Source organism: Sus scrofa, chromosome 2 (assembly GCF_000003025.6).
Source record: "Sus scrofa isolate TJ Tabasco breed Duroc chromosome 2, Sscrofa11.1, whole genome shotgun sequence".
Lineage (NCBI taxonomy): Eukaryota > Metazoa > Chordata > Mammalia > Artiodactyla > Suidae > Sus > Sus scrofa.
Genome location: NC_010444.4, coordinates 37,622,045 through 37,645,387, shown reverse-complemented (window position 1 = coordinate 37,645,387; position 23,343 = coordinate 37,622,045). Strand labels below are relative to the sequence as shown.

General features: G+C 35.0%; 1 long non-coding RNA gene across 4 annotated transcripts in view; it reads right to left on the bottom strand.

Annotated features, from left to right (window-relative positions):
• LOC110259290 overlaps window positions 1-23,343 on the bottom strand; it is a 448,093-nt gene that overhangs the window by 87,018 nt on the left and 337,732 nt on the right. For 2 of the 4 annotated variants that reach the window (XR_002341545.1, XR_002341547.1), the window contains exon 2: window positions 733-840. This is a non-coding gene — a long non-coding RNA (uncharacterized LOC110259290). Of the gene's footprint in view, window positions 1-732; window positions 841-13,198; window positions 13,303-13,820; window positions 13,915-15,740; window positions 15,849-23,343 lie in introns of those variants that run through there. The other 2 variants (XR_002341546.1, XR_002341544.1) reach the window with 2 other exon arrangements.

Sequence of the window (23,343 nt, the reverse complement as noted above, 5' to 3'; positions counted from 1 at the left end):
AAGTACACCACTGCCATTCCCAGTGTTATCTGGGCCTCTGTGAGTCAAGCAGGACTGAACACCATTTTAAGATAGGCCCTGTGATGCTGGAACCTCTTTGTAAAAACCAAGAATCAGAGATACTCTATTTGGTAAGTACAGGCAAATTTAATTCAGTGGTTGGTAAAGTGTTTTGCAGTTATTAAGGGCTAAATCAATAATATTCAAACAAAGGAATGAATGGATTGTTCTGAATAAAAGTAAGATTGCAGTAAAACTGAAATATTTAAGTGGAATGAGGGTAAGGTTGTAATCCTTCCCATGAAAGTTTCCCTTGAAACCTGTATTTGTATGTGTGTAAGTCAAAACTTTTCAGACATACTGGGCACTCAAACAACATCGCCATACACAAAGGATGAACTACCTCATGGCTCTTAACTGTGGCATGAATGAAGTAAATGTCTAATACTAAGACTAGTCACAACTTCTCACCAAGAGAAATTTTTAACAACTTGCTCTATGTTAGGCACTCTTTTAGGCCCTGATGACGCAATGGGGAGCAAATATAGGTCTTATCACATGAAGCTTGGGTTTTGGGCAGGATATAGTCCTTAACAGATAAAACAAACAAATACATGAATAATATAAACCTGGGCTATGGACAATGAAGAAACATTACCTGGTGCAATGAGACCACAGATGAGGAGAGAGTCTAAGAATCACAGCTCATCAGGAGTTTGGGGGACAGCCTACCTGCAGATTGAGAGTTGAAGCAGATATCATTCTAAGTGGGTTGAGATGCATAATGTGGTTGAGAAGTTTGGAGACAGCAAGCACAGGTAACTTTTCAGACACTTGGCTCTTAAGCAGAAGAGAGAGAGAAAAAATGGGAGAAAAATGTGGTTAGGCAAATTTTTTTTAGTTCAGTTATTGATAGAATTGACTTGAGCATTTTAAAATATCAACAAGGAAGAATGCCTTAAGAGGGATAAGGTGAAATTAGGGAAAACTGATACTGCAAATATTCAGAAAATGTGGGAGGAGACAGCCAAGCAGAGAAGGGGGGAAGATGATATACTTATTTTAATAGGAGAAACTAAGGAAATAATGGATTTGGAACTGGTTTAAGTTAAGGTTGTAATGGCAAGAAATTGAGGGAGCTTTTATCTGATGACTGTGGTTTCGCCCGTGGAGCAGGTAAGGGCAACTTCTAAGCGTGAATGACAAGGTGTGAAGGCTGCAGATTTGAAAAAAAAATTTGAAGAAGTCACTGAAATAAGAAAAATTTAGGCTGACCAAGCAAAACATAGCCATATGACCAGGGAGTGTTGATGATGTATTTGCTGCTGCTGATCATGAAAATCTAGTAAAAACAAGGTGCAAAATATGAAGCGACTTTCTCCAGCATCACTTAGATATTTTAGTTCATACACAGGAGTGGCTAGTGGATTCACAAAAGAGGGTGGCAAATTGCACAGATACAAGATATCTTGAGGTCACACTGGCAAGAATCTTGCTAAGAAGCTAAGCTCTGGACTCTAAAGTGGTTTAAACAGCTGCTATTTTTCCCTTGTACAAAACTGTGAGAAGGTCAATAACAAATTCCTTTTACTCTGCCCAAAATTGTGATGGAAAATCTTCATGTTGCTTTTGTTAAGTGTATGTTTTCTTGATCGATCGATAGGTAAATAATTCAAATGTTTAAATACAATTCTAGTTTGTCCTTTTACAAGTTTATTTCCATGATCTTATATTCCATCTTGGTTGCTGTTGGTCCCTGAGAATCAATATTTCACTGCCTCTCTGATTTTGCCCTGTGCAGATATTATAGCGTATCTCCACCTTCTATTTTGCACAACAGTTCCTCTATCCTCTAGTACATCAATATCAATGTAGACTTTACTAGACTCCTTTAGGGATATGAGATAAGAGGCTCACACCTTGGTCATTTCTCAGTCTCTTTTCAGCAACACTCCACCACCAACTCTATGGCATCTTTTTTCCTCTTGTCATTTCTTCATGCAGATTGAACTCTTCCTTTTTACTTGACTTTCAGTTGCAAGAAAAATCCCTCTACCAGTTTCAGATACAGAGCCTTCTGACCTCTTTAAATCTAAGTATTAAAGTTTTACATTCAGACCCTGGAGGTTTGACTTTTAAAAGGAAACAAGTTTACCAAAACATCCTAACAAAGATGTGTCTCTGGAAGGAGTTCTCCTGCCCGTTTCAAAGGGAGTGGAATTTTTCTCTTATTAGAGCTTCAGAGGGAGTGCAGCCCTCCACTGACACCTTGATGATTTCAGACTCCTGGCCTCGAGAATTTGAGAGAAACCATTTCTCTTAATTTAAGCCACCAAGGTTGATATTATCGGTAGCAGCACTCTTGAAAACTAATCAACATATGGAAGGAAAATATTTACTGTAATATTCAGGCTTTTCTCTGCCTCCTCGTTTATTCATTCTCTAGGGAAGAAAGTGAAGTCTAAATATAAATTTAGGAGTAGTATCTAGGCATGCATGGCATTGCCTCTTTCTCTTCCCTTTTTTCTTTGGGTGCTAATTACCAACAGGAACACTGTCTTTTGATATGTTCCCCCATGTCCTGAGTAACAGAGTAGATATGTGCATGGCTACATTGTTTTTCTAGCATGGTCTATGGGTGGGCATGTAAATATGCTGAATTTTTAGGTCTAATATTAGGAATCTAATTGCTACCACACACACACCCACCTAAGCCACAATCTCTTATTTCAGTAAAATTAGTAATATATTTTTTTTTACCTGTTGATTCAGACTTATTTGTCTCTTCAGATATTTCCACTTTAGTTAATTCTAGAAAATTTTAGAATTTATTTTTCTCTTTGACTAACTCAAATTTTTCTACGGCTCCATCTCGAGCAAGCTCCATCCCACCTGAGATGTCTGAACAGAAAAGAGGATACAGATTTATGCAATGAGAAGACTATTTTATAGGCTCACATGACACCAAAGGAATAAACATGATTTCTGACTTCTTAGCAGCAATAACGGAAATCTAAAGACAGTAAAGCTGCATATTAAAAATTGAGATGGAAAATTATTTTTCAACCCAGTATCAACAAATCCAACCAAAATACCTAAGTGTGAGGGCAGAAAAAGTCATTTTTCTAGCAAAAGAATGGAGTACTTGAGTTTATTCCTGGTTCAGTGACTATCTTATCTGACAGATTGATTCCATGAAATGTTGATTGAAAGTTTTTTACAGAATTATTGAAAGGTGTAAAAATATTTGGGAAGAGGTATAAGAGTACTTAAAATTATTAACTTCAAGAAATAATCAAAAGATGTTCAAGAAAAGAAAATTGGTTCGAGTAAAAAAATAGTTATAATAGTTAAAACACTGAATGTTGATTTAACAATTACAATATAATTATACTGAATGGATGAAGAAGAGAAATGAAAGAAGAAAGGTAAAAATATTTTTTCTTTTTTATATCTTAATGCTGTGCCAGTCAATGTATCTAATAATTTAAGAGATGGGTATATGTGTGTGTGTTCACAATTTTGCAAGTAAATAAGAGAAGAGGCAATCCAAAGAAATAATTGGGAGGAGACTTCCAAAGGCAGGATTAGGGGTGTGATGGAAATAGCTATAATCATTATAGGCTTTTGTACATTATTTAACTTTCTAAATCATCTGCATGCATTACCTTAAGAATAATAAAAGTTGATTTCAAATGGATAAAAAGTCCACGAAGCTTATCTTATAAATTTGATTTATGAATACATATTCATGAAATAAATCTGCTAACTATATAGCAAGAACAAAATAAACCTCACTCTGCAGTTATACATTGGTATACACTTGTGTACAATTTGCTGATGAGAAACAAATAGGCATGAAATAAAAATTGGAGCCTTGGGCTTCAATATAGCAGTGAGGAGTTCCCGTCGTGGCGCAGTGGTTAACGAATCCGACTAGGAACCATGAGGTTGCAGGTTCGGTTCCTGCCCTTGCTCAGTGGGTTAACGATCCGGCGTTGCCATGAGCTGTGGTGTAGGTTGCAGACGCGGCTTGGATCCCGCGTTGCTGTGGCTCTGGCATAGGCCAGTGGCTATAGCTCCGATTGGACCCCTAGCCTGGGAACCTCCATATGCCGTGGGAGCAGCCCAAAGAAATAGCAAAAAGACAAAAAAAAAAAAAAAGCAGTGAAAGCTAAATATATATGTAAATAATATAAGGAAAAACAAAATTGAAATGAAATACCAGGCAACGACAAAATAAAAGATGGAAGACTGGAAGTAAAGCCTTCAGTGTTTACATTGTTTTGGACAGGAGGCAAAAAATGATGAACTTCACATTCCTTAAATTTAGGATGGTGAATTTGTACATATATATAGGAGGCAACAAAATTATTAGATTACGTGTATGAGAGGAATAGCTATTGTCGCTGGGAACAAAACAAACAAAAACCCTCATGAGGATTATCATCTATACAAATATTGTTCAAGTACGTATGAAATACCTGCAAAATTATCACACAGTAGAGCTTAACGCTGAGTCTAAAAAGAAGTCTCAAGAAATACCAAAAAATCAATATATAAATGAGGTGCCATGACAAAAATACTATGTAAGTAATATTAATTTTAAAGTCAGAAAATGTCATTATGTTTGAAAATGAAAATAGTCATATCACTTCAAAGTAATAATTCTCAAAACAATTATAAAAAATTGAGGTAATTCAAACAATGAATGCATAACATAAAAAAACTCTGGGATGTAAGCAAAGCCATATTTATAAGAAAATGTATAACACCATTTGAAAAAAAAGAAAAATTTGAAAAAAACAATAAAATTGCTAAGCTGTGTAATTAAAAAAGAACACCACAATCAATGCAAAGAAGGAAGAAAATAATAAATGCAATAATATAATTTCATGAAACAGAAAACAGGGAAACTACAAAATAATACAATCAAATATTATACTAGTTCTTTGGAAAAATACTGATAAGATGGCAAAACTGATCAAAATTTAATGAGTATAAGTATAAATTAACAATATTAGGAATATAATTTCATATATGGTTGAGGTTTTTTCAGTCTTTCAAAGAATGATATGTGCAGCTTAATGCAAAAAATTATAATTGTGTTAGAGTGGTTATTTCTTAGAGAATATAAATTAACAAAACTGACTTAAGATGAGTGAAAAACTAAAAGAATCAATAGAAACACTAGAACAGTTAACATTTAGCAAGCTCTACAGTCAAAGGTCACAATATATTTTTACCCACTCTTCATTTGAATCCAACTTCATATGTAAGAAAGTTGCTATTTATATTTAAAAACCTTTGAAGATCTTTTCTCCAGAGAGACTTCCATAATTGCCAGTGACAGAATTATTTTTATGATGAAGGCTACTGCCAACAAATAGAAACAGTTTGACTTTATGCAAATATACTTAATTTCAGTAGCTCATTTCATAAGACTGTTGTACATATTATACAAGATTAACATAGGTAAAGTATTTGGTCCTGATTCATAGCAGAAGTATATCAATTCATAACAATTATTATTGCATCTAATGGGGGATTAATTGGTATCTACTAATATTTCCTCCTCTGTGCTCTCATTGCACATTATCCATTTAACATTCAATTCAGTTAATTACACTTTATTTCTTTCTACATCTGCCTTTCCCACTATATTAGGAGTTCAAAAGCAAGCCAGAGACTTACTCATTTTAATTACTTGGCTCTAACAAGAGACTTTCAGTATTTATTAAATTAATTACTAAATGAATAAAACAAGCAAACATCAATCATTCCATCCATCTATCCATCAGTTGATGTGTCTGCCAGATATGAAACCCTACATCATTTAGCCTTGCTTTACTGATTAATAAAAACATGAGTATACAATTTTTTTAGGTCTTAAGTGAAAACTTATTTGATGAAAACTTCTAATTCTTACAAAAACAGTCTTAGGATGAGGCTTTAAATATTCTTTTATATTTAAGCTAAATTATGTTACTGTGAATGATCTATATTTGAGAATATATAGATATACATATACACATATATATAATATATATTTGTATAGTTTAACGCTTACATATATAAGTATACTTATAACTATATATAACTATGCAAAACATTTATTTATAAATAAACATAAATATAAATATAAAAACAGTTTAATATAAAAAATACATATCAATGTGCATATTTATATAAAAATATGTAAAAACTATATAACATATGAAAATATATAAAAATAAAGATTATATATATATATATATTTTTTTTTTTGGTCTATGCCTGTAGGATGTGAAATTTCCCTGGCCAGGGATCAAACCTGCACCACAGCAGCAACCCAAGATATTTCAGAGATAATGCCAGATCCTCAATCCTCTGTGTCACTAATGAACTCCTATATATAAATTTTATATCTTGCCTAAATCAGAAGATTTGAAATGATGAATATGAAAGTGCAGATATTAACAGGTACCATTAAAAAGTAAGTAGCGATGAGGTCAGATTCTAGCTGTTTCAAAAACATACACTAGATATAAAAAGATTGGGGGACTTTTTAACATCCCACTTTCACCAATGGAGAGATCATCCAGACAGAAGAGGTACAGGCCTTAAATAACACATTACACCAGATGGACTTAATTGATATTTCCAGAACATTCCACCTGAGAACAGCAGAATATACTTTCTTCTCAAGTGCACATAAAACATTATTCAGGATAAATCACATCTTGAGCCATAGTAGATTTAAGAAAATTGAAATCATATCAAGCTCTTGTATGAACAAAACACTACAAGACTAGAAACAGTTATAAGAAAAAAAACACATGGAGGCTAAAATATATGTTACAAAAAAAAAAATCAATGGACCATTGATGAAATTAAAAAGAAAAATACCTAGAGACAAATGACAATGAAAACACAATCATCCCAAACCTATGGAAAGCAGCAAAAGCAGTTCTAAGAGGGAAGTTTATAGCAATACACTCTTACCTCAGGAAATAAGACAAATCTCAAATAAACAGCTTAACTTTACACTGAAAGCAACTTGAGAAAGAACAAACAAAACCCAAAGTTAGTAGAAGAAATCATAAATATCAATCTTGTTTCATTTATTTCTGCTCTGATCTTTCTTTCATTCTTTCTGTATAGCACAGGGTACTACATCCAACCCCTTTGGGTAGAACATGATAGAAGAGAGTATGAGAAAAATTATGTGGTTAGGTCACTATATGGTATAGCATAAATTGATACATTCTAAATCAACTATATTCTAATAAAAATAAAAATTAAAAAAATAAATATATCACTTTTCTTAACCAAAAATAACAAAAGAATTAATGAAACAAAGTAAATAGAAGATACTAATGAAACTAAAAGCTCTTTCTTTGAAAAAAATCAATAAAGTTGATAAACCTTTCACCAGACTCATCAGCAAAAAAGGGAGAAGTTTCAAATCAATAAAAATTAGAAATTAAAAAAGGATAAGTTACAACTGACGCAAAAGTACGACCTCCTAAGACCAAACTGGGAAGAAATAGAAAACATGAACAAACCAATCACAAGTACTGAAATTGAAACTGATTAAAATTTTTTTAACAAAGAAAATTATAGATAAATATCATTGAAGAATATAGATTCAGAAATCTTCAACAAAATATTAAGAAATCAAGTATAACAACATAGTAAAGGGATCACACATCATGATAAAGTGGTAATAATCCCAGGGATTCAAGAATTCTTCAATACCCACAAATCAATCTGTTATACACCACATTGAAAAATAAAATTGAAGAACAAAAACCATATGGCCATCTCAGTAGATACAGAAAAATCTTTTGATAAAATTCAACACCAATTTTTGATAAAAACTCTACAGAAAAAAGGCACATAAGGAACCTACTTCAACATGATAACATGTGAAAGACCTATAGCTAACATTATTCTCAATGGTGAAAAGCTGAAAGCTTTCAACTGAGATCAGGAACAAGGCAAGGATGTCTACTCTCACCACCCTTATTCAGTATAGTTTTAGAAGTCCTAGCCACAGTCATCAGAGAAGAAGAAAGAAAAGTAATCCAAATTGGAAAAGAAGAACTAAAACTGTCATTGTTTGTAGAGGTTATGATACTATACCTAGAAAATTCTAAAGATACTACCACAAAACAACTAGAGCTCATCAATGAATCTGGTAAAGTTGCAAGCTACCAAACTAATACACAGAAATCCCTTTCATCCCTATACAATAACAATGAAAGATCAAAAAGAGAAATTAAGGAAGCAATCCCAGTCACCATCACATCAAAGAAAATAAAATACCTAGGAATAAACTTACCTATAAAACAAAAGTCTTACTCTGAAAACTCTAAGACACTGATGAAAATAATTGAACATAATACAAACAGATGGAAAGTATACCAGGCTCTTGGGTTGGAAGAATCAATATTGTCAAAATGACTATACTGCCCAAGGCAATCTACATATTCAATGCAATGACAATATCAATGACATTTTTCATAGAACTAGAACAATAAGTTTTAAAATTAGTATGGAAAAACAAAAGACACCAAATAACGAAGGCAAGCTTATGAAAGAAAGAAAAAAATCAGTCTCTCTGAATTCAGACTTTGCTGCAAAGTTATAGTCATCAAAGCCTTATGGTACTGGCACAAAAACAGGAATATAGATTAGTGGAACAGAATAGAGAGCCCAAAAATAAACCCACACACCTTGGTCAATTAACCTACTGACAAAGGAGGCAAGAATATGCAATGGAGAAAAGAAAGTCTCTTAAAGAAGTGGTGCTAGGAAAATTGGACAGCTACATGTAAAATAATGAAATTAGAACACTTTCTAATCCAAGGCACAAACTCCAGTATATATTCAGGTCTTTTGGATTAAAAACCAAAATGTAAGTCCATATACCATAAAACTCAGAAGAAAATATAGGCAGAAGACTCTTTGACATAAATTGCAGCCATATCATTTTGGATCCACCTCCCAGAGTAATGAAAATAAAAACAAAAATAAATGGGACCTCAATAAAATCAAAAGATTTTGCACAACAAAGGAAACCATGAAAAACTGAAAACATCATAAAAGGAATGGTAGAAAAATCTTTGCAAACAAAGCAAATGAAAAAAAAGGATTATTCTCCAAAATATACAAATAGCTCATGCAGCTTTGTATCAAAAAAATTCAAAAAAGCAATCCAAAAATGGCCAGAATATCTTTTTTCTTTACTTAATGATTTTTATTTTTTCCATTACAGTTGGTTTATGTGTTCTGTCAACTTTCTACCATACAGTAAAGTGACCCAGTCACATGTATATAAATACATTCTTTTTCTCACATTATCCTCCACAATATTCTCACATTATCACATCACAAGTGACTAGATATATTTCCCAGTGCTATACAGCAGGATCTCATTGCTTATCCATTCCAAATGCAAAAGTTTTCATCTATTAACCCCAGATTCCCAGTCCATCCTATTTCCTGCTTGTTTTCTCCTTTTTTCTCTTTCTTTTTATGTCTTTATATTATATAATTACCAGAAACATCTCTCTCTCTCTCTCACACACACACAAACTCATTTAAGCTATTGCAAGCATTAAAATAAAAAATATATAAAATCAGTTACAAAATATTTTTCCTCTTTATCCATTCATTTATTGGTGAACACTTAAGTTGCTTCCTTATATTGACTATTGTAAATAATGCTGCAATGAACATAGGAGTGCACATATATTTTTTAATGATTTTTATTTGTTCCAGTAGAGCTGGTTTACAGTGTTCTGTCAATTTTTCTGCTATACAGCAAAATGACCCAATCACACATACATATATACTTTGTTTTTCTCATATTATCCTCCATCATGCTCCATCATAATTGACTAGATATAGTGCCCTGTGCTATACAACAGAATATCATTGCTTATCCATTCCAAAGGCAATAGTTTGCATCTATTCCCAGTCCATCCCTCTCCCTCCCCCTCCCCTTTGGCAACTACAGATCTGTTCTTCAAGTCCATGATTTTCTTTTCTGTGGAAAGGTTCATTTGTTCCATATATTAGATTCCAGATATAAGTGATATCATATGGTATTTGTCTTTTTCTGACTTACTTTACTTAATATGAGAGTCTCTAGTTCGATCCATGCTGCTGCAAATGGCATTATTTTGTTCTTTTTAAGGCTGAGTAGTATTCAATTGTGTACATATACCACATCTCCTTAATCCATTCATCTGTCAATGTAGATTTAGGTTGTTTCCATGTCCTGGCTATATGTGACTAGTGCTGCAATGAACATATGGGTGCATAAGACTTTTTCAAGCAAAGTTTTGTCCAGATATATGCCCAAGAGAGGGATTGCTGGCTCTAATGGTAGTTTTATATTTAGTTTTCTGAGGTACCTCCATACTGTTTTCCATAGTGGTTGTACCAATTTACATTCCCACCAACAGTGTAGGAAGATCTCCTTTTCTCCACAATCTCTCCAGCATTTGTTATTTGTGGACTTCTTGGTGATGGCCAATCTGACTGGTGTGAGGTGGTACCTCATAGTAGTTTTGATTTGCATTTCTCTAATAATCATTGATGTTGAGCATTTTTTCATGTGCTTGTTAGCTACCTGAATATCTTTGGAGAAGTATATATTCAGGTCTTTTGCCCATTTTTCAATTGGGTTTTTAGCTTTTTTGCTGTTGATTTGTGTTGCATATTTTAGAGATTAAGCCCTTGTCAGCTGCATCCTTTGAAACTATTTTCTCCCATTCTATGTTGTATACACACACACACACACACACACACACACACACACACACAGTTTCCTTTGCTTTGCAAAAGCTTGTTGGTTTGATTAGGTCTCATTGCTTTATTTTTGCTTTTATTTCTGTTGCCTTGGGAGATTGACCTGAGAAAATATTTGTTAGGTTGATGTCAGAGAATGTTTTGCCTATTTCTCTTCTGGGAATTTGATAGTGTCATGTCTTACGTTTAAGTTTTAAGTCATTTTAAGTTTATTTTTGTGCATGGTGTGAGGGTGTGTTCCAATTTCATTGACCTACATTCAGCTGTCCAGTTTTCCCAGCACCACTTAGTGAAAAGACTTTTTCCAATTTTATATTTTTACCTCCTTTGTCGGAGATTAACTGACTGTAGGTGTCTGGGTTTATTTGTGAGTTCTCTATTCTGTTCCATTGGTCTGTATGTCTATTTTGGTACCAGTACCACACTGTCTTGATTACTTTATAATATTTTCTGAAGTCTGGGAGAGTTATGCCTCCTGCATGGTTTTTCTTCCTCAGGATTGCTTTGGCAATTCAGGACATATCTTTTTAATGAGTGTTTTTGTTTTCTTTGGAAAAATAACCAGAAGTGAAATCTCTGGATTGTGTGGTAGCTCTGCTTTTAATTTTTTGAGGAAACTATTTACTGCTGTTTACAATGAGTGCACCAATTTACATTCTCATCAACAGTGCATGAAGTTTCCCTTTTTTCATATCCTTGTCAACACATGTTATTACTGTCTTTTTTTAAAGATTTTTTTTTCTTTATAGTTGGCTTACTGTGTTCTGTCAATTTCCACCTACAGCAAAGTGACCCAGTCTCTCTCTCTCTCTCTCACACACACACACACACACACACACACACACACACACACACACACCTTTTTTTTTCTCACATTATCCTCCATCGTGTTCCATCATCAGTGAGTAGATATAGTTCCCTGGGCTATATAGCAGGTTCTCACCGCTTACCCACTCCAAATGCAATAGTTTGCATCTATTAAGCCCAGACTTCCAGTCCATCCCATTCCCTCTCCCTTGGCAACAACATTGATAGTTCACAGGTAGATAATTATCTGGGATTCTGGTAGGGGTTTCTTTAATCATTCTAAAATCTCTGGCCCTACCATGAGACTTCTGTGCCTCTTAGCCTGGTGTTACCCTGGTATGTTCAAGAGATTGTATATTGAGGAGTGGGAAGTTGTTGTCTTGATTTTTTAGTATCCTAAAGGCTTATAGTTTAAAAAGGGAAGTTCCACTTAAAGCTGTATTTGCCTGAATATGACACTGTTTTTAGTTTAAATTAATGTTTACTTGGAAATACTTGAGGACCTCATAATTTTGATGAATTAGCCCTCTTCTCCTCATTCATTCTTTGGTGTATGATAGACTTAATTTGCTTTGTATTAAAACTCAAATATTCCATATCATTTATTATTTATTCAAAAAACTCAACTCAAACTGTTTTCTATTCTATTAAATCATCTCCTATTTATCCAGAATTGACTCAGATTAATACCCTCTGGAGAAGACAACCCACATCCAAGAGCAAACTGAGCATCTTTTCCTCCTTTGGTGTGAGTCTTTCCCCAATTCTAAATGTTGCTCGGGTAACCAAAAAGAGGCCACATCCTTTGCTTATTTGACCATCAGTCATGGAAGCCAGTCACTTGCCCAATTCTTCCTAGTCACTGTTTCATACAGAAATCACACTGAGTTTCCATGCCTGCAAAATAATTATGTCCTCACTTCCCCTGAAACCCATTCTGATGATCTTGTATTGTCATAGCAGGCTTCCACAAACAGCTCCCATTGTGTACTTTTTAGCCTTCAAACCCCTTATACCTCCTATCATTTTGGTCCTAAGTGGTTTGGGTTCATAATTCTTTCCTTTTAATTGAGACTGCCTTATGGCAAGAAATATATTTTAGCCATATTTTTATTTCCAACACTTAGTGAAGTTGGTCCTCAGAAAATGTTATGTGTATAAAATGGATGGACATTTGAATAAATGAATTTACCTGAGCTTTTGTTTCCAAATAGTTTAAAAATACTTGATTGTTGCCTCTTCCATCATAACTTTTTTTTTTTTTTTTTTTTGGCCGCAGCTGTGGATTCTTCACCCACTACATCATAAGGGAACTCACCATAACCCATTTAGAAATGAGAATTTCTAGATGAGTTGTTACTTTTTCCCCAAGCATAAAAATCTCAGCTATGTAAAGCAGAAATTTACTGGCAACTTACTCACATTACATGCACACACTCCTGCAGAATTGCTCCTTTCACCTGCTAAGTCAAGTTAGGAGGAATAAACTCTGATTTGAGGCATAGGAAAACAGTAAATTATTGAGTAACAATCATAAATTACTGTAACTATGGAATTTAGAAATTAATGGTGAGGGGAATGGGGGTTTTAAACATGAATCGCATACATTAATGCAGTGTAAGCATTTTATTGTCATTTCACATCCTTCTTCTGAGAATGGCTGTTATTCAAGGCCATCATAATTAGATTCCACTGAAAAAGATAATAAAAGAGGAGTTTCAGATATCAGAGCAGCATCTTCCCCATATGACTTTTTATATTATTTTCTATGGGCACTGATTTTTTCTTTATTATATACGTAACTTTTTACTGTGACATTAGATTCTGTTGCATTTAGGTACCTGATGTAAACCAAAAAGGTCGGTGAAACAATATAACTCTTGGTATTTCAGACCAATAATAAATATACTGGCTAAAATTCGAAAAATTGAAACAAAGATATGCTTTGCTGTTCACAGACTGAAATGTGTATAAGTGGTTTCTACTGAAATCAAAGTGGAGCCCAAAAGAGGAGACTCTAGTAGGCACAATGACTCAAGAGTCAGGTTTTAAAATCTATTCTATACTCTGGAGTCAGTTTCTCAACTGGGAGATAGGAAAATGGAACCCCCCCATTCTTATCACCCTCTTAGCCTTTTTTTTTGGTCACACTTTTATTGTTCACTTCTTATACATTTTAATTTATGAATATTCCTGTCCCATCCACTAACCTGTTAGCTCTTTGAAGGGCAGAAGTCAAGCCTGTTTCACATGCATACACGTTTTGGAGGCCTTGGTTTATTATTATAAGAGATGCATCATATTCTAATTAAAAACATACAGTGTGCATATAAATGCTTGGTTATGGTACATTTGCAACTATTCAGATCTTTAAATATGAAGCTCAATATAGCACATCTGCATTTCTTTATCTTGAATTTTGCACTGATTTTTGATTGCTAAATTATCAATTACCTCAACACAGCAGCTTAAAACAACAAAAAATTATTTTCTCACTGTCTGTGGCCCTGGGCATCCATCATTGGCTGTTTCATGAAGGTACTCAGATAGATGTACCAGTCTATCGCTGATCTGAACCACAGGACGTATTAGACACAAGAAATTTTTTTGACAGTGTTTCATAGTCAGTAATGCAAACAAACTTCCAATTCAATTTAGTAGTAGTAGTAGCAGTAGTAATAGTAATAGTAGTAGCAGTAGCATTGTTCGCCTTCTTTTAGGGCCACACCCACAGCATATGGAAGTTCCTTGGGTCAAATCGGAGCTGTAGCTGCCAGCCTACACCATAGCCACACCAACAGGGGATCCAAGCCATACCTGTGACCTACAACACAGCTCACAGCAATGCTGAATTCTTAACCCACTGATGGAGGCCAGGGATCAAACTCACATCCTCATGGATACTTGTCAGGTTCATAAATTGCTGAGCCGGAATGGGAACTCCAATTATTTATTTTTAAAAAAGTTTTAAAAGCATACTAATTTACATTTTTGAGAAATTTTTTCTTCCAGGATCTGTGAAAGCATTTTATAAACTCTATGCATTTTTGCACAATAAGGAAGCTAGGAAGAAATAGGCTTCATTATTTGCCTAAGTTGGATACCTAAAAATAATTAGAGTCCACATTCATGTCTGAGGCTCTCTTAAACCAAACCTCTACTCTACTGCCATTCTTTGTCTCTTATGATTTTTTCCAACTTGCTGAATATCCAAAGACTTATTCCAACCTTTTGCATAGCCATTCCTCAGACTTTAAGTTCTGCAATCAGATTAATTCCTGGTTAACTTGGTATATTAAAGTCAGATGCATTGATTTATACTTATCAGATTTCTCAGCCATTAATAGTATCATTATTTGGTAAGTCACAAATATTTAAGCTTATCATTTACATATATATACATATCATATATTATATATATATATGATATATGACATATATGTCTTTTTAGGGCAACACCCATGGCATATGGAAGTTCCCAGGCTAGGGGTTGAATCAGAGCTGTAGCTGCCCACCTACACCACAGCAACATGGGATCTGAGCCATGTCTGTGACTTACACCACAGCTCATGGCAATGCCAGATCATTAACCCACTGAGTGAGGCCCAGGATCAAACCTGAATCCTTATAGATACTAGTTGAGTTCATTATTACTGCTGAGGCATGATGGGAACTCTATCATTAATATTTTTATGTATATTTAAATATTCAAAACCTGAAATTGACTAATAAGTTGAAGTAGCATTTACTGTGACATTGAAATTGCATACTGTTTATTTCTTTTTGTATGTATAAAGTACGTACATGAAGATGATTTATACGTGTGTATAATTTATATACATATAATATATATTATACTGACATATATAATCACTATCACCATCATTGCTAGCAAATGTAAGCTCTACTTTGTGTCAGAAGTGGTGCTAGATTTTACATAAATTATCTGTTTTCAACTTCATAAAATTTTTGAAAATAAATATTAATGAGGTTCATTTTATTGATGAAAAAACAGACTCATAAAAGTTAGGTAACTTGCTGAAAGTCCTATCGCTAGTAAGTATTAGTGCTAGAATTTGAATGTTTTTCTCCTTCTTTCATATATTTCATTATCTTCCCAAATAACTCACATTATCTGGTGGGCAGGAACCATAATTTTCAATTCTTCTTATTTCCTCTGTGCTTGGACTGATGTGTAAATTGTAAATGACCAAGAAATATTTTTCGATTAAAACTTAGGAGCTGAAATTACATAGAAATCAATCTTGAGGAGAAAGAAACTAGATAAAACTACAGAATATTCATATAATTTATTTCCACAAAGAGTGTCTTGAAAAAAATTGGAGAATTCCTCCATGCAAAGATCATAAACATTATACTGGCAATATCAACTATGAGTGTTGTCTTGAGGAATGAAAGTACAAATTTGCATTTAGAAAACTCTTTAAAATGTTTGACATATTTTCAAAATGGTCTTCAATCAAGGAATGGTTTCCATCAATAAAATTGTAGATGCACCTCCCTACAATATTATGCTAGTGAACAGGAAGAACTGATCACCTTAAGCTGAAAAACTCTAATACAAATACACCAGTTTAAAAAAATCAGCCAGCAACAGGGTATAGTTCACCTAGCTGCTATATCATTTTATAAAGAACGGATTTGGAAGTTCTCCTGCTTAGCTAAGTAGGCATATTTGGGTGCGGTGAGCTGTTTCAAGCAAGCCATTTCAATTATGCAAGAGTATAAACTACTTTAGAATTACATTGTAAACAGCATTTTCAATCTTGTATTGCAATTATACATTGAATGTAGAATCAAATCAGAATATAGAAATCCCAAAGACTTCTGGCAGGAGTTAAAAAGAGACTTGATTCTCTAAACAAGGGCACAATTTCCCAGCAGCTGGCTTGGCTTCCCAGCAGCCACTCAGTTAAATTCTTGCTGCACAGGCAAGTTCCACAGACATCAGTTTTAAGCAACCCATTCATGGCAAAATCCTGGCACTAAATAGGTCCATTTGTTATGTCCTCTTTTCTTACTCTTAGAACTAACTCTTCACGCAGAGTAATGGAACATGGGAGGCAGCTGTGATGATGGGGCAAAAAAGCATGTGTATTAGAACTGATCAGTCTGGGTTCAAGTCACAGGCTGGCACCTGAAGTACCTCAGGCAAATAACTTAAAATCTGTGGGCTTAGCCTTCCCTTATGTACAATGAGGATAATATTACCAGCTATATCTTAGAATTATTTTTGTAAGTGTAAAAAATACATGGAAATATCTTGTCTCAATGACTTTTCAAATAGTAGAGTGAGTTCACCAAAGAAGGGATGATAACCAGTGAAAAATATTTTTAAAAAATCAGTATCTCTGGAAGTAGTCCTAAGGACACACAGAATATGAAAACAATAGCAACAAAAACATTTGTTCAAGTAAGACTACTAAATCAGGGTAAAACCAGCAAGAGACTGTCACAGAACTACTCTCAACTTCCACTTTCCCCTCCCCTCTGGCAGCTTAGTATCATGGGAGCTCTATTCTAGTCAGGTTGAGCCAGGAAAACTAGGTGCTCAACCCACATCTAAGTCAAGAGGTGTGGTTTCTACTTAGGAAAGGGAGGCTACCCTTATGTCTCTACTCCTAGGTTGCTGGGCAACTGCCCCCAGAAGTCAGAGACATTTAAGACTAAGGATGCTTTTTTAAAAATGGAGATTTTTAGTGACAAGCCATTAAGAGGAGGCAGTAGTCCTATGAGACCAGGTCAAATTATACCCTAACTAGGAGTTTATCAGAGAGAAATAGAGAAAGAGACAGCTAATGACAGCTCTAAAGGAATCAGAATACACCCAATACTAGCCTCAAAAACTACCCCTACAAAATTACCCTGAGTTTAATTAGATCAGACTGAAAGCAAATTATGCCCTACCACATTAGTGTAAACAATAAAGCAATGAGTCAGCAATTAGAGAGACTAAGGACTAGGCGTGATACCAACAGAGGTGGCTGGTGTAAGAGAAAGATGAGAGACAGAGACATTAAAAGATAATCCTCCTAAAATCTGTCATGCCAGGCTGTGACTTTTGCAGAGTGATAGAGGCTTTACACTGCAGGGGAAAATACTTCACTAAAACAGTTCAGTCCAGTCTCATGCAAAGAATGTCAACAGCAACAAGCTTTGGAGGAAGATGAGTATCCAGAGTTGGTTCAATATATTTTCTAGCATGCTTACTTTCCAACGAAAATGTTAAAATATGCAAAGAAAGAAGAAAGTGTTACTCGTACAAAAGGGGAAAAAAGCGGGCAACGTCAAATGATTTTGAAAGGCCCCAGATGTCAGATTTAAAACAGGAAGACTTTAATAAGAATATGTTCAAAGAACTAAAGGTAACTCTACTTAAGAAAGTAAAGGGAGTATGAAAAAGTAGAAAAGATTGATAAACAGATAAATGAACCAAATGAAAATTACATAGTTGAAAAAGTATAATATTGAAATTAAAAAAAAATCGTGAGAGGGTTTCCATAGTAGATTTGACATGGCACAACAAAGAATCACATGTCAACTCAACAACAACAGGACAAATATTCTTCTCAAGTGCACATGGAATACTTTTAGGCATAGAAAATATGTGAAGTCATAAAACATCCTGCTGTGTAGCACTGGGAACTATGTCTAGTCACTTATGGTGGAGCACGACAATATGAGAAAAAGAATGTATACATGTATGTGTAACTGGGTCACCATGCTGTGCAGTAAAAAAAAAAATATATATAAAAAAATTAAAAAAGCTCCAATAATACATATATACTTGAGAAAAGAGTAGTAGAGATTATGAAATCTAAAGTAAAATAAAGGAAAATGAGTGCAAATTCAGACTTTTTTTAACAAAGAACTTTCCATTATACAATAAAATTTTAAAACTGCAACTGTACCTCCCTCATAGGCACACCAGCTTATTATAAGTGTTGAGATATTCTGCAGTTAAAAAATCCTGTTTATTTTTTTGAATCTAGATTTTCAAAGTTTATTAACAGTAGAAGTCCCTGCCTTTTCAGTTTACGTAATAATTTTGGAAATGTTTGTCTGCATGTAATTCTGTATCTCTGTCTGTGCGTGTGTTTGTATATATAGATATATATAACAACAAACAACACTATATACACATGCACATATGCACATGAGTTTCATAGGTACACCTACGTAGCTTATTGAGGCAATTGTCAGATTAATTTCATGGGACACTATTCTGCTTCAAGTCTAAAACTTTATCGGAAAGAATTCCCATGGACTTGGGGAAGGAAAACACATATCTACTCTACATTCCTTCTTTATATATAATTTAAACCATTTTGATAGTAAATGCACACGTGGATATGAGAGGATCATCTTACGTAGGACAGGCTGCACATCCCTTAGAGGTGTTAATAGTACACGTAGAGCATTTCAGGAAAAAGGTCCCTAGCTTGCCCTGAGATGAGTATGTTTAAAAATTCCAGTGCAATATTGTGAAATTTCCAGAAGCAGAAAGTACAGATGTATCATGATTTACTGTTGTCATTTACTAGAAAGATGCAGCATAAACATAAAAGAGTGTGGAAATTGATAGTTTGGGTGAAAAAAAAAGTGATTTAGATGCTAAACTATGATGCCCAAGCCTGGGAGGGAGGAAAGTCTGACTAGGTAGAAGCAGACAAGCCGAAAAAAGATGAAATGATTACCTATTGTAGGAATAAAGGAAATGAGGAACTGTGAAAAAATACATTACTTTTTTAAGGATACCTAGTAGGAAGGAGGTTTTAAACTTTGAAGAATAAAATCTTAAAATTTCATAGAAAGAAGATGGCTCAAAGATGGCAAATTTTAGTATTTATACATTTGAAACAGAGTGGTATCGATGGTCAGTGGAATACACCACAAAAGAAACTGAGCTGGGTGTTTAAAAACCAGAATTAAATAATTCTTTTCACATAGAGTTTTCCAGGCCCAAAAGAAGATGAAAATACTTGAGTATGAAAACAAGTATGTTAGGCAGTCAAGTATATCAATGGCAGACATCAATAAGGAGTGTGGCAGCATACACCTCAAATGAAGAGGGGATTTTACAAGAGCGAGGAAGAGTATTGTTCTGGGAGGCAGCATGGTGAAGTAGAAAGGAGTGTGGACTGAGGAAGGATGAGCAGTTTCTCCTGCAATGAGCATAAAGGGGATTGTGTTTTCAGACAGGGAATCAGATTTTGGGTAGAGCGAAAGGGAAAGTAGACCTCCTATCAAGAGATTTTAAAAGTGGGGGAATTTTCTCTGTAGTGGCTTCCAGAGGGCCAAGTAGAAATGGATGGGGAGGAGAGGACAGAGGAAATTGGTCAGAGAAGAGAAAACACAGAGAAGCAGGGGGAAGGGATTTTGAAGGAGTATAAATGATGACAAGGAGACAGTATTGTGGTTATAAGCATAGGCTCTGGAGTTAATCCATCTTGGTTTGGACCTTCGTTCCACCGAGTCCCTAGCTGTGTGTCTTGGAAAATTGCTAAACCCTCTAAGCCTGTTTTCCTTTTTTTCTTTTCCTTTTTTTTTTAATTATTACTCAAATGAATTTATCACATCTTTAGTTATATAATGATCATAACAATCTGATTTCACAGGATTTCCATCCCATAACCCAAGCACATCCCCCCACCCCACAAATGGTCTCCTCTGGAGACCAGAAGTTTTCCAATGTCTGTGAGTCAGCATCTGTTCTGCAAAGAAGTGCAGTCTGTCCTTTCTTCAGATTCCACATGTCACTGAAAGCATTTGATGTTGGTGTCTCATTGTATGGATGACTTTGCTTAGCATGATAATTTCTAGGTCCATCCATGTTGCTAAAATGCCAGTAGTTCATTCATTTTAATGGCTGAGTAATAGTCCATTGTGTATATGTACCACACCTTCGTGATCCACTCCCCTGTCGATGGACATTTAGGTTGTTTCCATGTTTTGGCTATTACAAATAGTGCTGCCATGAACAGTGGAGTACATGTGTCTTTGCGAGTCGTGGTTTTCTCTGGATCGAGGCCCAAGAGTGGGATTGCTAGATCAAATGGTAGTTCCACTTTTAGTTTTCTGAGGCATCTCCACAGTTTCCCGGAGTGGTTGCACCAATTTACAATCCCACCAACAGTGTACTAGGGTTCCTTTTTCTCCACACCCTCTCCAGCACTGATTGTTTGTAGACTTTTGGATGATGGCCATTCTGGCTGGTGTCAGGTGGTACCTCAGAGTGGTTTTGATTTGCATTTCTCTAATAATGAGTGAGGTTGAACATCTTTTCATGTATTTTTGGCCATCCATGTGTCTTCTTTGGAGAACTGTCTGTTTAGATCTTCTGCCCACTTTTTGATGGGGTTGTTTGATTTTTTAGTGTGGAGCTGCAGAAGGTGTTTATAGATTTTGGAGATGAATCCCTTGTCAGTTGATTCACTTGCAAATATTTTCTCCCATTCTGTGGGTTGTCTTTTCATTTTGTTGAGGGTTTCCTTTGCTGTGCAGAAACTTTTAAGTTTGATTAGGTCCCATTTGTTTGTTTTTGTTTTTACTGTCATTGCTCTAAGAGGTGGATCTGAGAAGATATTGCTGTCATTTATGTTGGAGAGTGTTTGGCCTATGTTTTCCTCTAAGAGTTTTATAGTGTCTGGTCTTATACCTATGTCTTTGATCCATTTGGATTTTATTTTTGTGTACGGTGTTAGAGAGTGCTCTAATTTCATTCTTTTCCATGTGGCTGTCCAGTTTTCCCAGCACCACTTATTGAATAAGCTGTCCATTCTCCATTAAATATTCTTGCCTCCTTTGTCATATATGAGTTGGCTGTAGGTGCGTGGGTTTAATGCTGGGCTCTATATCCTGTTCCACTGATCTATATCAACAATCATCAAAACCAGTACCATATGGTTTTGATGATTGATGCTTTGTAATATAGTCTGAGGTCAGGGAGCCTGATTCTTCCAGCTCCATTTTTCTTTTTCAGGACGTCTTTGGCTATTCTGGGTCTTTTGTGCTTCCAAACAAACTTTAAAATATTTTGTTTGAGTTCTGTGAAGAATGTCCTTGGTAATTTGATAGGGATTGCATTGAATCTGCAGATTGCCTTAGGTAGTATAGTCATTTTGATAATATTGACTCTTCCAATCCATGAGCATGGTATATCTTTCCATATATTTGTGTCATCTTCGATTTCTTTTATCAGTGTCTTGTAGTTTTCAGAGTAGAGTTCTTTTGTCTCTTTAGATAGGTTTACTCCTAGGTATTTTATTCTTTTGGATGTGATGGTAAACAAGATTGCTTCCCTAATTTCTCTTTCTGATCTTTCATTTTTAGTGTATAGAAATGCCATTGATTTCTGTGTATTAATTTTGTATCCTGTGACTTTGCCAAATTCAGTTTTCTGGTAGAGTCTTTAGGATTCTCTAGGTATAGTATCATATCATATGCAAATAGGATAGTTTTACTTCTTTGTTTCCTATTTGGATTCCTTTTATTTCTTTAACTTCTCTGATTGCCGTGGCTAGGACTTCCAAAACTATGTTGCTGAGTAGTGGTGAGAGAGCAGACCTCCTTGTCTTGTTCCTGTTCTCAGTGGGAATTCTTTCAGCTTTTCACCATTGAGAATGATGTTGGTTGTGTTTAAAGTGGGAAAAATTAAATGAGATAATACCTGAAAATTTTTTCTATATACTGCCTTAGTGTTTAGTTAAGTTATGACTCTGTGTACATTGTAATTTTAGGAGACCAAAGCTTTCGGTGATAGGTATGTGAAACATAGCAGAATTAGCTAGCCTAAAGGCTCAGGGTTTAAAATAGATCTGTTATGGAGTTATATCAATGCAAGTTAAGACCCCCTGAGGAAGAGTACAAAGCCAGATGAAATTTTGCTTTGTGTCAAGGCATTTCACTGGAGTGTAATTATACTTTTAATGCAAAGTGGTATGTGTTATATTAGAAAGTAGATACAGCAGTGTAAAAGCATAGAGAAGGAGTGACTAATTCTACCTTTGTGAGAAGTCAAGGAGAGCTATGTTGATGTATACCACTGAAACTGAGGAAATTATAAAGTAGAGAGGGTATAGCATTGTGCAAAGACATTCAGCATGAAAGGCATAGAGTGTTCTGTAGACAAGAACAAGAAAGTCAATGTGATGAAGCCCTGAGGTTGGGGGAGTGGGTAGAAAAGAAGTAGGAATGGAGCTTGGAAGTGGACTAATACTAAAGAGCAAGTAGAAAGGACCAAGAGATCAACTTCCCTATAGATAATGTGTCAATTAGGAAGAAGCTCATCTGCAAGGAAGTCTGGAAAGGAAGAGCTGAAGAGGTAAACCTTGGCAGTATCTATCCTTTCCCATTCATTGTGAAGGGATCCTGATACAAAACCCCTTGGCAAACTGACCTCTATCATGGAAATGGTTTCATGAAGACCTCAGAAGTTATGCCTGATGCAACTGAACACAAAACACAACAAAGTACTCAATGACCTGGGCATCTTCTTTGTTCAGCAAACAGACTCATGTAATTTTGGCTTTCCCTGAAGACAGTCTTAGTGGGAGACTGAACTGCTCATACTGATACTAAAGTGCTCAGTTCTATTTCTCATTGTACCAATAAGGTTTTGCTCTCCATCAGTCAACTTGAGCTTGATCTGTAGGAATGTATTTCAAAAGGACAGATATTTTCTCAATATGTCAACAAAATTGCGTCTCTGAG